We start from the raw sequence: 14,588 nt of genomic DNA on the forward strand, positions 1-14,588 counted from the left end.
TGTGCTCCTGCACCCTTGCTCAAGGGCAGTTCTCCACCCCTTCTGGGGCTCCTGACCTTCCCCTGCAGGCTGGATTGCAGGCGGCCTGCAGCTGTGATTGACCACTTTTGCACGTACCCTCCTCCCCAGCAGGGCAAGACTGAGCTCACACCTGGGCCTCCGTGGTGGCCAGCCGGCTTCCGCCCTTGCTGACAGAGCCACACTTCTGAGTCCTGTCACTGCCTGCCATCGGGCGAGCCCTCAGCCTTGTGGGTGGGGGCGCTGCAGCTCAGACTCTAATACTCACTACTGTAGCACCGAAAGCTCCCTCCTTCTAAGCGACTCTGCTCTGAGTGCCATAGGAGAGCTTGTTTGGCTGGTGTTCTGCTTCCCTTTGCTGGTATTGCTGTTTCCAGGGGAAATATTCACTTCAAATTTGGAGAGTGACTTGTTCCAGAGGTTAGAGTAGCTGCCTTTCAAAATGTTTCTCCCTGTGCCTCCTAGATTACACTCTTTTCCTGCCACTCTGGTCCTCTCCTCTCTTCCTGTTCCCAGGAACCCTGGGTGACTGGTTGTGAGAGAGGTTTTCTGTGCAGTCCCTTTAAGAAGTATTTGGGGTCTGAGAAATCAATCTCTTTCTCACAAACAGTATCCTGTCTTGTTTTCAGCTAAATACTGTCCATACGCCTCTTCCAGTCTCTGGGGCTGCAGGCTGGGGCTTTGTTCCTGAGACTCAGGACCCTCCCCTCTCTGCTAAACTCACTTTTCACCACGTGAGCCTCTCCTGGCTGCCGTTCACTCCAGGGAGCTGGGCAGCCCTCTCTGCATTTCTGCTTTTCCTACCAGTCTCAGTGTGGCTACTTCAGTGTTTCTTGGTTGAAGAGTCCTCTTAGTTTAGTCCAAAGTTGGTTTTTCCAAATGATGGTTCTTAAAATTATTTTGTAATCTACTCTGGTTCTGGGAGGTGGAAGTTGGTACTTCCTCCTACTCCATCGCCATCTTGTCTCTCACTTTTATCCAATTCTTTATTGGGGGGCACTTTGGTTGTTTTCATGTCTTGGCCGCTATGAGCAATGCTGCGATGAACATGGAGGTGCATGTGTCTTTACACAGTAATGATTTTGGATTTGGGGGGTAGATACCCAGTAGAGGGATTGCTGGGTCATATGGTAGTTCTAATCTTAATTTTTTAAAGAGCCACTATACTTTCTTCCATAATGGTTGTACTAATTTACATTCCAAACAACAGAGAATGAGGGTTCCTTTTTCTTCACAACCTCTCCAATACTTATTACCTGTCTTGTTAATAATAGCCAATCTAACAGGTGTGAGATGGTATCTCACTGTAAATTCTTTACCAAAGGAAAAATTCCCAGGAATCTGAGTTCCATCTAGAACATATATTTTGCTTCAGTGTTTCAAATAACTAGGGCATGCTCATAATAAAAGGAAAGATATCAGAAACAGTGATTCACTGAACACACTAAGTTTTATTATCAAGAAATTATTCTAAGGTATATAGCCAACTTTTACTCATAAACTTTGGAGAAAAATAAACTAAAACGTTTTCTTAAATTATAAAAATTTTGGTACAAAATTTAAAAACATTCACATTATCTGTTCTATTTTTTTTTAATATTCAACTTATTTTTATGACGTTAGTAATTCAAAGAGTCTTAATAGGCCAAATATTCTTTTTGGTATATATTCATTGTTAGGTCTATTAATAGGAGTCATGATGAAGGAAAGTATATTTTATTATATATTTTTTTATTTTTTACTTCTTTTATAATAGGCACAGTTGTTTTATTTTCTAATTCTTGTTAGAATAAAAAACAATTGAATATACTTATTCCATAATAGAATGTCAAATTATGACAAACTCATTTAAATATTTAAAAAATAAGAATTTGCAGATTAAATGCAATCCCTATCAAAATCCCAATTGTTTTCTTAAAAATATTATTTATTGATATTAGAGAGAGCAGAAGGGAGGGAGATAAAGAGTTGTCAATTTAGCATTACTCTTATTTTTATGCTTTCATTGGTTGATTCCTCTGTGACCAGGGATTGAACCTACAACATTGGTATATTGGGATGGTACTAACCAACAGAGTTATTTAACATCACTAATAATCAGAAAAATGCAAGTTGGGGAGGATGTGGAGAAAAGGGAACCTTTGTGTACTGTTGATGGAAATGCAGAATGTGCAGCCACTGTGGAAAGCAATATAGAATTAATTAAATGGATTAAAAATGGATCTGCCTTATAACCCAGTAAACCCACTTCTGGAAATTTATTCAAATAAACTCAAAATACTAATTTGAAAAAAATATATGCACTCCTATGTTCATTTCTATGTTATTTACAAAAGTCAAGATTTAGAAGCGGACCAAGTGCCCATCAGTAGATGCGTGGATAGAAAAGTTGTGGTTGCACATGGTTCGTTGGTGTGTGGATGTCCCAAGTTTGTTCCCCAGTCAGGGCACACATGAGAAGCAAATATCTTCTTCTCTTCCCTACTCTCTCCTCCTTTTCTCTCTCTTTCTCTCTCACAGTCAGTGGCTCAATTGTTTCAAGCATTGGCTTCAGACGGGGTTTGCTCAGGGGATCCCAGTTGTGGAAACATATGAAAGTTTGTTTCTCTATCTCCTTTCCTCTTACAAAAAAGAAGAAGAAGAAGAAGAAGAAGAAGAAGAAGAAGAAGAAGAAGAAGAAGAAGAAGAAGAAGAGAAGAAGAAAAGAAAAGCTGTGGTATATTTGCACAATGGAATATTACTCATTCATAAAAAAGAATGAAATCTTACCCTTTGTGGCAACTTGAATGAACATAGTCACATGCTTGTTTGTTATCTGTGTTTCTTCTTGATGAGTTGTAAAACTTTTTAGCTCATTTTTAATTAGATTATCTATTTTCTTATTGTTGAGTGTTGAGTTCTTTGTATATTTTGGATAAGAGTGCTTTATTACATACATCTATTTAAAATATTTTCTCTCATTCTGTGATTTGTTTTCTCATTCTGTTGACAGTATATTTTTAGAGTAAATTTTTATTAAGTGTATCTTCTCAGTTGCTTCTTTTATAAATCATGCTTTGGTGTTGTTTCTAAAAAGACATTACTAAATTCAATGTCATTAAGATTTTCTGTCATGTTATCTTTTATGAGTTTTATCTATGATAATTTTGGGTTGATTTCTTGAAATGTGTGAAATTTGTATCTAGATTTGTTTTCACTTGCATATGGGTGTTCAGTTCCAAAAGCATTTTTTGAAAAGACTATTTCTTCTTCATTGTAAAGCCTTTTCTCCTTTATCAAAGGTCTATTTCTGGGCTCTCTGTCCTGTTTCACTGACCTATTTGTAAATATAGTAAATATTGAAGTTGGGTAGTGTTAGCTCTTAGCTCTCTGACTGATTTTCTCCATCAGTATTGTGTTGGCTACTCTGGATGTTTGCTTATGAAAATGTTATAATCAGTTTATCAATATCTTTAAAATATCTTGCTAGGATTTTGATTGGAATTGAATTGGTTCTATAGATCAAATTGAAATAGTTCTTTTCTTATCTTATCTCTTCAAATTTATTTTCATAGATGAAATTTAGAATAACTGCAACTTTTCCTGCTTCGTATTGTGACCTAAAACATAGTCATATACACCTATGTGGTATTTTGAAAAGGGTTTACCTCTTTTAGTTAAAATATTCAAATTCTTGACTTCCTCTTAATCTAACCCCAAACTCTCTTGTATCTAAAATAAACTTTTTCATTTTATTAACATACAGTTTATTAAATTCATGTTACTTTTCTATGATATTATTTTAGAGTTTAACAAGTACTTTATACATCTTTCAGCATTTTCTGCATTATAAATGGTATATAGAATGCAGAAGCATTTATTTCTGAAAATGTTTTTAAAAAACTACATGTTAACTATTCTGTGTCTTGAGCCTTTAGAGATTTTTCTTTAATAGTTCTTTGTGTTATATACCTGCATGCTCTATTTTGAGTCTCAGACTTATTTAGATGAATTAAGTAGCTTGTAGTAAGAAATTAGCTTATTGTCCAGTTCACAGGCACAACCAATAAACACAAAGTAAACAGATGAATTTGACTGCACAGATATAGCTACGTCTCCTCCAGGTAACTGACTTCCTCTCAGACTCTTCCTCTCTGCTCACTATACAGAGTGCTGTCTAGAAGCCTTCAGGGACTCACATCAACAAGCCGTTTTCAGAGCCATAAAACCTTATTTGTATGTGATCTCCTACACATTGCAGCAGTGCTTTCTGCTTCCCACAGAACATAAATCTATTCATATATTGGGGCTTTAATAAGAGACCATGCAGTACTGTCATCAAACACCATGTCTAAAGCCAATTACTTTGCTTTTACATTCAAATTTTTTTATTTATTTATTAGAGGACCTTGAAAAGCTTACTATATATCTTTGTGTCTCAGTTTTTCCACCTCTAAAATAAAATTTAAATGTGTTAATAAATATAGGCTCTTGTCAGTTCGCTCAGTGGTAGAGCATTGTCCACCATGTGGAAGTCCTAGGTTTGATTTCCCGTCAAGGCACACAGGAGAAGCGACAATCTGCTTCTCCCCCCTCTCCTCACTCTCTTTTCCTCTCGTAGCATGGCTGAAATGGTTCAAGCAAAGTTGACCCCAGGTGCTGAGGATCGCTTCATGGCCTCAGCCTCAGGTGCTAAAATATATACCTTGGTTGCTGAGCAATGGAGCTGTGGCCCAAATGGTCATAACATCACCTAGTAGGGGCTTGCTGGGTGGATCCCCATTGGGGACCATGTGGGAGTCTATCTCTGCTTCTCTGTCTCTTACTTAAAAAATAAATAGATAAATAAATAAATAAAGACTTAATACAGTATCTGATAACTAACAGCTTAAGTATTTATTATTCTTATTCATTATTATTATTGAATGATTTCAGTGAGAGAGGTAGGGAAAGAGAGTGACAGGCACATCAAGCTGTCCCTGTGTCTGCCCTGACTGGGTATTGAACTGGCAACCTCTGTGCTTCCAGATGATGCTTTAACCAACAGAGCTATCTGTCCAGGGCTTATTAGTATCATCTTACTGGTTGTGTCAAACCGGTTGTGTTAACTCAGAGTTGACTAAAAAAAAGATAGTACAGACTGGGAGATAAACATACAAAATTACCTTTTATAGGAAAATTAGATAAAATTAAAAATCTACCATTTGCTCAGTTTTTATGAACAAATATGCTGATATAGTATTAATATGCCTCAATAATTCTACTTCTATTTTATTATGCTAAGAACTTATTTTATCTAGAAATATTCACAACAATAATTATAAAATAAAACCTTTTCCACAATAAAGAAATAGTTAAAACAATTATTGCATATCCATAAACTGAAATATCAGGTCAAATTTATAAATTATATGTTAAATATCATTTAATAAAAAAATTTGATATTATGATGTTTCAGCTATAAAGTAAAATAACTTACAGTTATATGTAGCTTTAAATCCCAGTTAAATAGTAATAAATGTGGATATTCATGTAAAGAAAAAAATAGTGAAAGTTGTTTCAAAACACTCCTTGCTAAATAAATTCTTTTTCATAGGCTAAGAATCTTTCATTTACAACACATTTAATAATATTTTTCCAGTATTTTTGAAAATGATGGGACTAAGATATCATGAAAGCTACTCATTATCTCATTATTTTTTTGTATCTTAGTAATATCCATGTGTAACTGTCTCTAATGTATGTATGTGTAATTATTACAATAAACTGAACATAAAATGCTTTCCTTATTCTTTGAGACATTATTATATAAAAATTGTGCCAACTTGCTGTTGAATGCTGATTTTAAGTAACACAGAAGACCCTGACTTTTAATCTTCTACAAACGGGTAATGAAAATTTTAATTATTCTGATAACTGCCAATCTTTTTCCTTTTGAGAGACTGTAAGAAAGTTGGAATCTACACAAATATGGTAGTTAATGGGTGGTTACAGGCAAATGCTTTGTGTTTACCCCATAACTGTTGTGAGTGAGGTATATTTCTGGTTAGACACAGAAAAATAACTAAGCCACAGAAGAAGATGTGAACAAAGAAGATGTTATGAACAAAGTCCTGAAACCACTGAGGCAGTACTCTAATTTCATGAATGGGTATTTTACCTAGAAATAATTAGTAGAATAGTAGTAAATATTCTCAGTGTCTATTGGAATTTTTAACTTAGTCTTTATTTTAAATGAACCAAAATTAGTCCTAGCCTTGAGATGCTATAAAAAATGTTTCAATTAATTTATTTTGGTTAGATTTTAGTGATTTGATTATGAGCATCTTTTTTTTTATTTTCTACTATATAATTTCTTTATCTTTCCCAACACTGATTAGTTCTTAGCCACTGTGAATTGGTGGATCAGATAAAAAATTATGTGCACCAGTTGAATAACTATTTTTTCTTTCTGGTTCTGTTTTAAAACAACCACCACACTCCTCTTAATCCCTACCATGTACTTGTAGAGATTTTAACTTATATAATTCAGCATGCCATAAGTATTTACTACCATTAATGTTTTCTGACCTTTTGTTTTATGACTATCTATAATATAGGGATCATTTCAGAATAGTTCACTCCCGGCCTTAAGTGAAACTCTTCTGACATTGAAGGGAAATTATCCAGTGTTCTTGTTAGTTAAAGAAAAGAAGGCAGTGGGAAAGAAAAAAATTCTCTTCTGTTCTTTCTCAGGAACAAAAATGTACTTTTTCATGAGTTCAAACCCCAGCACATCATTGTTCTTTTCACTCACTGTATCTCCATTCATTTTTTTATTTAGTGTATATTTTTCTAAAGGTTGAATAATAAATTGCCTTTCTCGTATGTCAGTTTTAAGACAAATAGTTTTGCATTTCAGTGTTCTAGATGTTCAGTGAAAATGTAGACAAGTCCTCATCAGAGCATATTTTTACACAGTTGCTATTGCGAACTAGAGACTTATGATTAAAAAACTGAGTATACTTTGAAAATAAATTCAAATGCTGTCAAAACCTGGCTAAATATGCTTCACCATGGTTTAAAATATTGTGACTAAAAATACTAGATAATTTTTAAAAATATGTACAAGTTAAAAAGTACTTTAACCATAAAAAGAAAAATAATTTAGAAAATACGGTCAGAAAAATATAAAGGCCACAAATTTTAACAAGTAATATACAATTAGATCAGGTAGGTGTTCCACAGTGTGCTTTAGGTAGTATTTGACATATAATTAGAGCAAGATGATAACAAGTATTTTATGTTGGCAATTTGTTTGTGTTCAATACCAGGAAATTAAAGATAATATCAATGCAAGGATGTTAGAGATGTGACAAATGGTTTTCTCTATCAAAAGATTACTGGCTCAGTGAAAAGTGTACAAAAAGGATAAAAAAGTATTTACATAGTGTTAGATGTCTGATTAGGTACATTTCTTTCCCTGGTTTAAGTCTCACTCATATCACAGCATGGTGGGGGCAGTAAGGGCTATGAATATAAAATTTAAGTTTAAATAATTACTAACTAATAAATTTATAGAAATTACTGAATCACACACCCCCTAAGAGATTTTTCTAGGCATATTTTTATATATTATATATTCACAAGACATGGTATTTGACTTTGCGTGCTATCCATAGCAGTTTTACTTTTTAAGTGTTATAATACTTTGAACTGTCTCCAGTGATTTATTGTTATCAGATCAAAGTGAAATATAACTTTTCAAATGGAGGGCTTAGAAAATAATCAAGGACTGTCCACATTTTTTGAGAAAGCATTTGTTTCTGAAATGCCTTCTTCATTGCACAATGATGGTAGCATCAGAGGACTTCTACAGAATAAAAATTCTTTTGTATGATCTTGGAGTATTCAACCTCATTAGGCTCTAAAGACATTTTCTGTTTAAAAATACACAACAGAAATAAATACTTAGCTTAAACATTTTATTTTCAGTAGAATACCTAAATTAAAACTAATTGACACTTGTTAAAATCTCAGAAATTATTAAAATATTCAATTATTTAAATAGATATTTAATGTTTAGAATTAATATATTAGGAAAATCTATATTTCTATCAATTCTCCATGTCAGTAACACTGTAGACTTTAAACTATTATGCAAGTGTGATTTTTGTATCTTTGTTTGTGAATGTGTATGTGTGTGTGGTATGTGCTCCCACAAATATAGATATAAAAATATACTTGCATAATTATATATATACACACACTTGAATTATATGTATATATACCTAAGGTAGGCTTCCTTAAAGTTGGCTCTAGGACAAGAATTTGAAGGCAAGTAAGTTATTTGGGAGGGCACCCCAGAAAGCATTGTTAGAATGGAAGTGAGGAAGATGAGGAAAATAGTCAATGGGAGGGATTTTGATGGTTAAATGCTTTCAGGGTCATCTTGGGCTCTATAGTGCTGGAGAATTCTAACGATGGTTCAGAACACACTTCACAGTCACCCCTGGGATGTTTATCTAACAATTCAATTCTATCACAGGTTGAGGAATGCTTCCAGGGTCATTAACTTCCCAGTATTTTTAGCCTCATTTTCAAACAGCCCAGAGAAAAGCAGCAGGTAGAGGCCCAGATGTTTGCATTAAAAAAAACATAACAGCAAGGCAAACCCAGGCAACAGAGGCAGGGCACTAATAGCGTAGTAGAATATACACTTATTTAATTATAAGAGCTGATTTTATTATTTATTTATTGTCTTTTTTTCTAGAAGAATGTTTAGTTTTGAAATGTCTTGGAAAGTATTATATTTCTTGTGTTTTTAAAATTTTTATTAATTTTAATTTATTGTGTTTACATCGATTCAAGTGTTTTATTTCTTGTTTTATGTATACAAAAGTACATTTACGTATTGTTAAAATAATAGAGAATGTGGAATTAGAAAATAAAGTTTCCTCTTTAATCTGCTCCTTCCTTACATCACTCCTTAGACTCCCCACTGTTAATGTTGTGTGATTCCTAAAACTCTTTCCTTTTGAATACCACATGTGTGTACCTGTATTCAGATACATGTACACTTTCACATATGTATTTTTATTTCTTTTATTTATTATTATTATTATTATTTTTGCATTTTTCTGAAGCTAGAAACAGGGAGAGACAGTGAGACAGACTCCCGCATGTGCCCGACCGGGATCCACCCGGCACGCCTACCAGGGGCAACGCTCTGCCCACCAGGGGGCGATGCTCTGCCCATCCTGGGCAGAGCATGTTGTGACCAGAGCCACTCTAGTGCCTGAGGCAGAGGCCACAGAGCCATCCCCAGCGCCCGGGCCATCTTTGCTCCAATGGAGCCTTGGCTGCGGGAGGGGAAGAGAGAGACAGAGAGGAAGGCGCGGCGGAGGGGTGGAGAAGCAAATGGGCGCTTCTCCTGTGTGCCCTGGCCAGGAATCGAACCTGGGTCCTCCGCACGCTAGGCCGATGCTCTACCGCTGAGCCAACCGGCCTGGGCCACATATGTATTTTTAAACGAGGTCTCACAACATATAGTATTGTTCATATGTCATAGATACCTGGTCATATAGACCTCTTATTTTCCCCTCAGCTTTATTGAGATATACTTGGCAAATAAAAATTATATTGGTGATAACATGAATGGACCTTGGGAATGTCAGCTAAGTGAAATAAACCATTCAGAAAAAGCTAATAACCATACGATTTCATTCATATGTGAGATATAAAACTAACTCAAAGACATAGACAACAGTATGGTGGTTATTAGAGGGAAGAAGAGTGAGGAGTTACTAAAAGGTAAATGGTGTCAAATATATGGTGATGGAAGATCATTTGACTTTGGGTGGTAGGTACACAATGTATCATAGAAATTTACACTTGAAACCTATACAATCTTATTAACTAATGTCACCCCAATAAATTTAATAAAAATAAAGATAAATAAATTAATTTCAAAGCCTATATATAAAATAAATTAAAAGCCTATATATGAGCACCTGAAATATACAATCTATTTTAATAGCTAACATAAAAACTTAATAAACACACTAAGAAAAATAATAATCTATTTTAATATTTAAATGAAATTAATATAAAGAAAAAAATAACCACATAAATGTCAACAAGTTTATTATTATTGAAGATTTGAGGTTTTATAATAATTTATTAAAACATCTGAATGCATAAGAGTGCAAGACTAAGAAGTGAACCAGGATAACAGGGTTGAATAAGTGATGAAATAAGAAACCAACCTTTATGGTGAGTGATGACAAGAACATCTCATAGAAATTATAGAGAGAAAACATCTAGATACCATATTAGTTTAATAAACTAAAAATTATAAGGGAGTACATTTTATTATTTCTTAGAAACTAATATGGAAGCCTTGAGTGATTTCTAGCTGAATCTTGCACTATCATTTCCTGATAATATGGATATTTTTCACATATTTTTCATATATCTCAGTATGTCACTCTACAGTTAAACAATAATATTAGAATAACTTTTAAATTAATGTGCATTTCTAGAATAATAACCTAATGAGAAGACTATCTAGTACAACATGCAATGTTTGTATGTATCTCAAGGCTCCTATGAATCACTGATGATTAGAGCAAAATAATGGCTTTTAGACTCACTGAATGAACTAAGCAAAGCAGAGAATTCATCACAAAACAAGAAGGCTATGTTTGCTCAGAGAATGGAGCCAGGAATGAACACCTCAAATTTTTATGAGTTTAGGCAGGAAAAGTTAGTGGACCACATCATCATAGACCAATAAATGGATTGATGCTCTTTTGAAAACAGCAAACAATAATTTATAAGGAGATAAACAGAGCTCAAAACAGATAATATACTAAAAACCAAAACAATTATTTTAAAATTAAATTTATTGGGGAAACATTGGTTAATAGGATCATAAAGGTTTCAACTGTACAATTCTCTAAAAAATGATCTATATATTGAATTGTGTGCCCACCACTCAAAGTCAAATCATGTTTCATTACCATATATTTGGATAAATTGAAGAAAACACATCAACCACTGTTAAAGACAAAATACTTTTTCTAGATAATAAAAGGAGAATAGATAGATAAGTGCTAATTTAAACATTAAAATTAAATAATGAGACTTGGATTTAACAGCTGAAAAAGTGTTTATTGAGTGCATTATACAAAATAATTTTTCTGAGCTGAAGAAATGATTCATTAGAATGAAAACAAAAACTTCTTAAAATGGTACATGGAATAATTAAACAAAAGAGTCACAAGCATACTCTTCTCTAACATAAAGGAAACATTTTTTAAAGTTTCTACAGAAAAATTATACAGGGTTGGGCAAAGTAAGTTTACAGTTATTCATATGAAAAATAATACAATAGTTGATAAAAAATACTACAAGAATAAACTGTGTCTTGCGTGCTCACAAAATAAACCTTCTTTTGCACACTCCTGTATTACTTCACTAAGTTTTCTGATGATTTATAATACATTACTTCTATTCATTTCCATTGAAAACTCTTTGCGCCCTGGCCAGTTGGCTCAGTGGTAGAGCATTGGCCTGGTGTGCAGAAGTCCCGGGTTCGATTCCTGGCCAGGGCACACAGGAGAGGCACCCATCTCCTTCTCCACCCCTCCCCCTCTCCTTCCTCTCTGTCTCTCTCTCTTCCCCTCCCGCATCTGAGGCTCCATTGAAGCAAAGATGGCCCGGGCGCTGGGGTTGGCTCTATGGCCTTTGCCTCAGGTGCTAGAGTGGCTCTGGTCGCAACAGAGCAACGCCCCAGATGGGCAGAGCATCGCCCCCTGGTGGGCGTGCTGGGTGGATCCTGGTCGGGTGCATGCGGGAGTCTGTCTGACTGCCTCCCCGTTTCCAGCTTCAGAAAAATACAAAAAAAAAAAAAAAAAGAAAACTCTTTGCAAACAGGATATAGAGAAGTTTAAAATTGATGCTGTAGAAGTATTTTTAAAGATTGAGTAATATTTGCAAGATGTGAAAAGTAGGTATATTTCATTCCTTTTATTAAAACAGTAACAGAAATCATATATGAATAAATATATATTTATATTTAAACATATATTTGTGACTATGTATATATACACAAACATAAATATGCATGTTTGTGTTTGTATATATATTTGTGTTTCTGTATGTGGGATGGTGTGTGCATAAACATAAAATTATTATTGAGGTTTTTTAGCTCAGTATCTTACCTAATAAAACAATTTGTTCAATGTACAACTGGAGTGTTCTAGTTCCATAATATATCAAGATGAACCATTAATATTATAGTACTAGAAAGCAAGGGAGATATAAATAAATTAGTGGTGATTCTCAAACCAAATACTAGATGAAAGCTTATATTTGACTTATGCTAGTATTCTACCTAATAAGTGACAACATTCTAAATTATTATGGAATGATATTCTCACAGTTTAATATTCTCACAAAAATATAAGATCTAAAAAATTATTACAAATTTCTGCTAAACCATTTGGAAAAAAAAAGTTTATGTGAAGACTATACTTTCAGGGATCATTCCTATAGTTTGTTACTAGAGAAGTTTCTCTGATCATGTAGAGTTCCCGAAACTATGAGGAGGAGTTGCAGTGTTCTCTCCTGAGCATGAAGCCTGCTCTTGGTGTTGCTTGTGCAACTGCCTTTTGCCATTGATGATCGTTCTTCTCTTCCTTTGGGAGAGTAAGAGGGAGAGAACACAGTCTGAGTGGTAAAAATAAATAAATAAATAAATAAATAAATAAGCAAACAAGGACACTTCTTCTACCAATAATGAACACCTACTAAAAACCCACCTACACTAACTAACATTATCCTTAGACACAGACCAAACATGATCTTTAAACTGGGAACAAAGAAAGAAGTTTGCATTCACTACTTCTCAGAATTGTACTGGAATTTCTAGCAAGCACTATAAAGTGTAAATAAATAAATAGCATATAGATTAGGTATGAAGAAATAGAGATGTCTTGACTAGGTATCTGCTGACATTAAATGAATGATGTAAATGTTATAAAGTTTTGAGAATAGTTTTGTGGCTGTGACTCTTATAAAGAAGTATCGCATACAGATATTGACAAATGCAATATTTGCCTGGATTTTAAATTCTTCAAAATATCAAGTGTTGATGTTGGAGGGTTGGAGACAGTGTACGGAGAATAGTTGAAATAAGATTGGTTATGAGAGCATAATAGATAAAGATCATATATGGGTTTTATTATATTCTTATTCTCACTATCTGTATGTATCCTTTCTATAATTTTCCATTATAGAGAGTTGTAAAATAAAGAAAAAATATGTTAGCAAATTTGTCATATTTAGACCTAGCATACCCAATACTCAGGCAATAATTTCCTGCCAGTAAACAATTGGAATTTAATGCCACAACTTCTTTGTTCATCCATTCATCAATGAACTTCAGTCTCTTCATCGTGTCACTGCAGTTGTTAGTGGAACAAGCTGAATTTCAAGTTGTCCATTGCTGCCCATTAATCACAGAGATAGATCTAAGTAGTATAAGAGTGTCTTTTATTCAAATTACCATGCAGAAATCTGAGAAAGCAGGGGACTCAGGTTCAAAAAGCTGTCTTAACAGTTTCAGCTGACTGGCCAGTTTATATATCTTGGGGAGGTTAGTGATTCATTATAGAGCATGCATTAGTCACTTAGCAGTGTGTTGGAGGTAGGAGTCTGGTTTGCAAGAATGACTCCTTGAAATGTCCTTTTGACACTGGCACAGGCTTTTCTGGCAATCTTGACATTACTCTGGAACAGACAACATCTAGCACCTCTGGGAGCCATCTGTGCCTTTGGGAACTTCTTGCAAGGGCACTCCCTGTATTTCTTAAGCACAAAGTAAAGATTAAGATGTGTGAACTAGCTCCTACTTATCTACAGTACCTTAACTCTTTATGGAAGATTCTGTCACTCAACCCTTACAAAAAATTATTGTAATTTAACCCCTTTCACAATGAACATAGGGGTGTAGGTATTTTTTTTAAGATACTGATTTTGTCTTCATACAAATACCCAATGTCAGTGTGGTATTGCTGGATCATGTGATAGTTTTAATTTTAACTTTTTGAGGAGCTCCATACTGTTGTCTATAGAGGCAGGACCGATTTACATTTCCACCAATAATGTATATGGGTTTTCTTTTCTCCACGTGCTCACCAACACTTATTATATATTGGTTGGTTTTTGTTGGTTTGTTTTGCATAATAGCCATTTTAACAGGTATGAGGTGACATTTCATTGTGTTTTTGATTTACATTTCCCTGCTGATTAGTGATGCTGAGCACCTTTTCATATACTTGTTGGTCATTTGCATGTCTTATTTAAAAAAATATTTATTTAGTTCCTCTGCCCATTTTTTAATTGAAAGAGTTTTTCAGTAGCATTTGGTGAGATTAACTTGGTGTTTTCATGGACTGAACAAGGGTAGTCTAGGACTTAAATATTCAACTAGTTATTCACAAAACCCACCTATCCACTATAATTTTATTGTTAAAATCATGTTATAAATTTAACGTTTCAAACATGTATGCTTTCATTTAAACTGCATCATTATAATCAAATTA

The 14,588-nt window shown here is 34.1% G+C and overlaps 1 non-coding gene across 1 annotated transcript; it reads left to right on the top strand.

The window, feature by feature from the left end:
* Positions 1-12,506: 12,506 nt before the first annotated feature.
* Positions 12,507-12,720, top strand: LOC136321498 (small nucleolar RNA U3). Its single transcript, XR_010728693.1, has one exon. It is a non-coding gene; the product is annotated as a small nucleolar RNA U3 (small nucleolar RNA).
* The last annotated feature ends 1,868 nt before the right edge of the window (positions 12,721-14,588 follow it).

This window comes from Saccopteryx bilineata, chromosome 1, assembly GCF_036850765.1.
Source record: "Saccopteryx bilineata isolate mSacBil1 chromosome 1, mSacBil1_pri_phased_curated, whole genome shotgun sequence".
NCBI classification, from domain to species: domain Eukaryota; kingdom Metazoa; phylum Chordata; class Mammalia; order Chiroptera; family Emballonuridae; genus Saccopteryx; species Saccopteryx bilineata.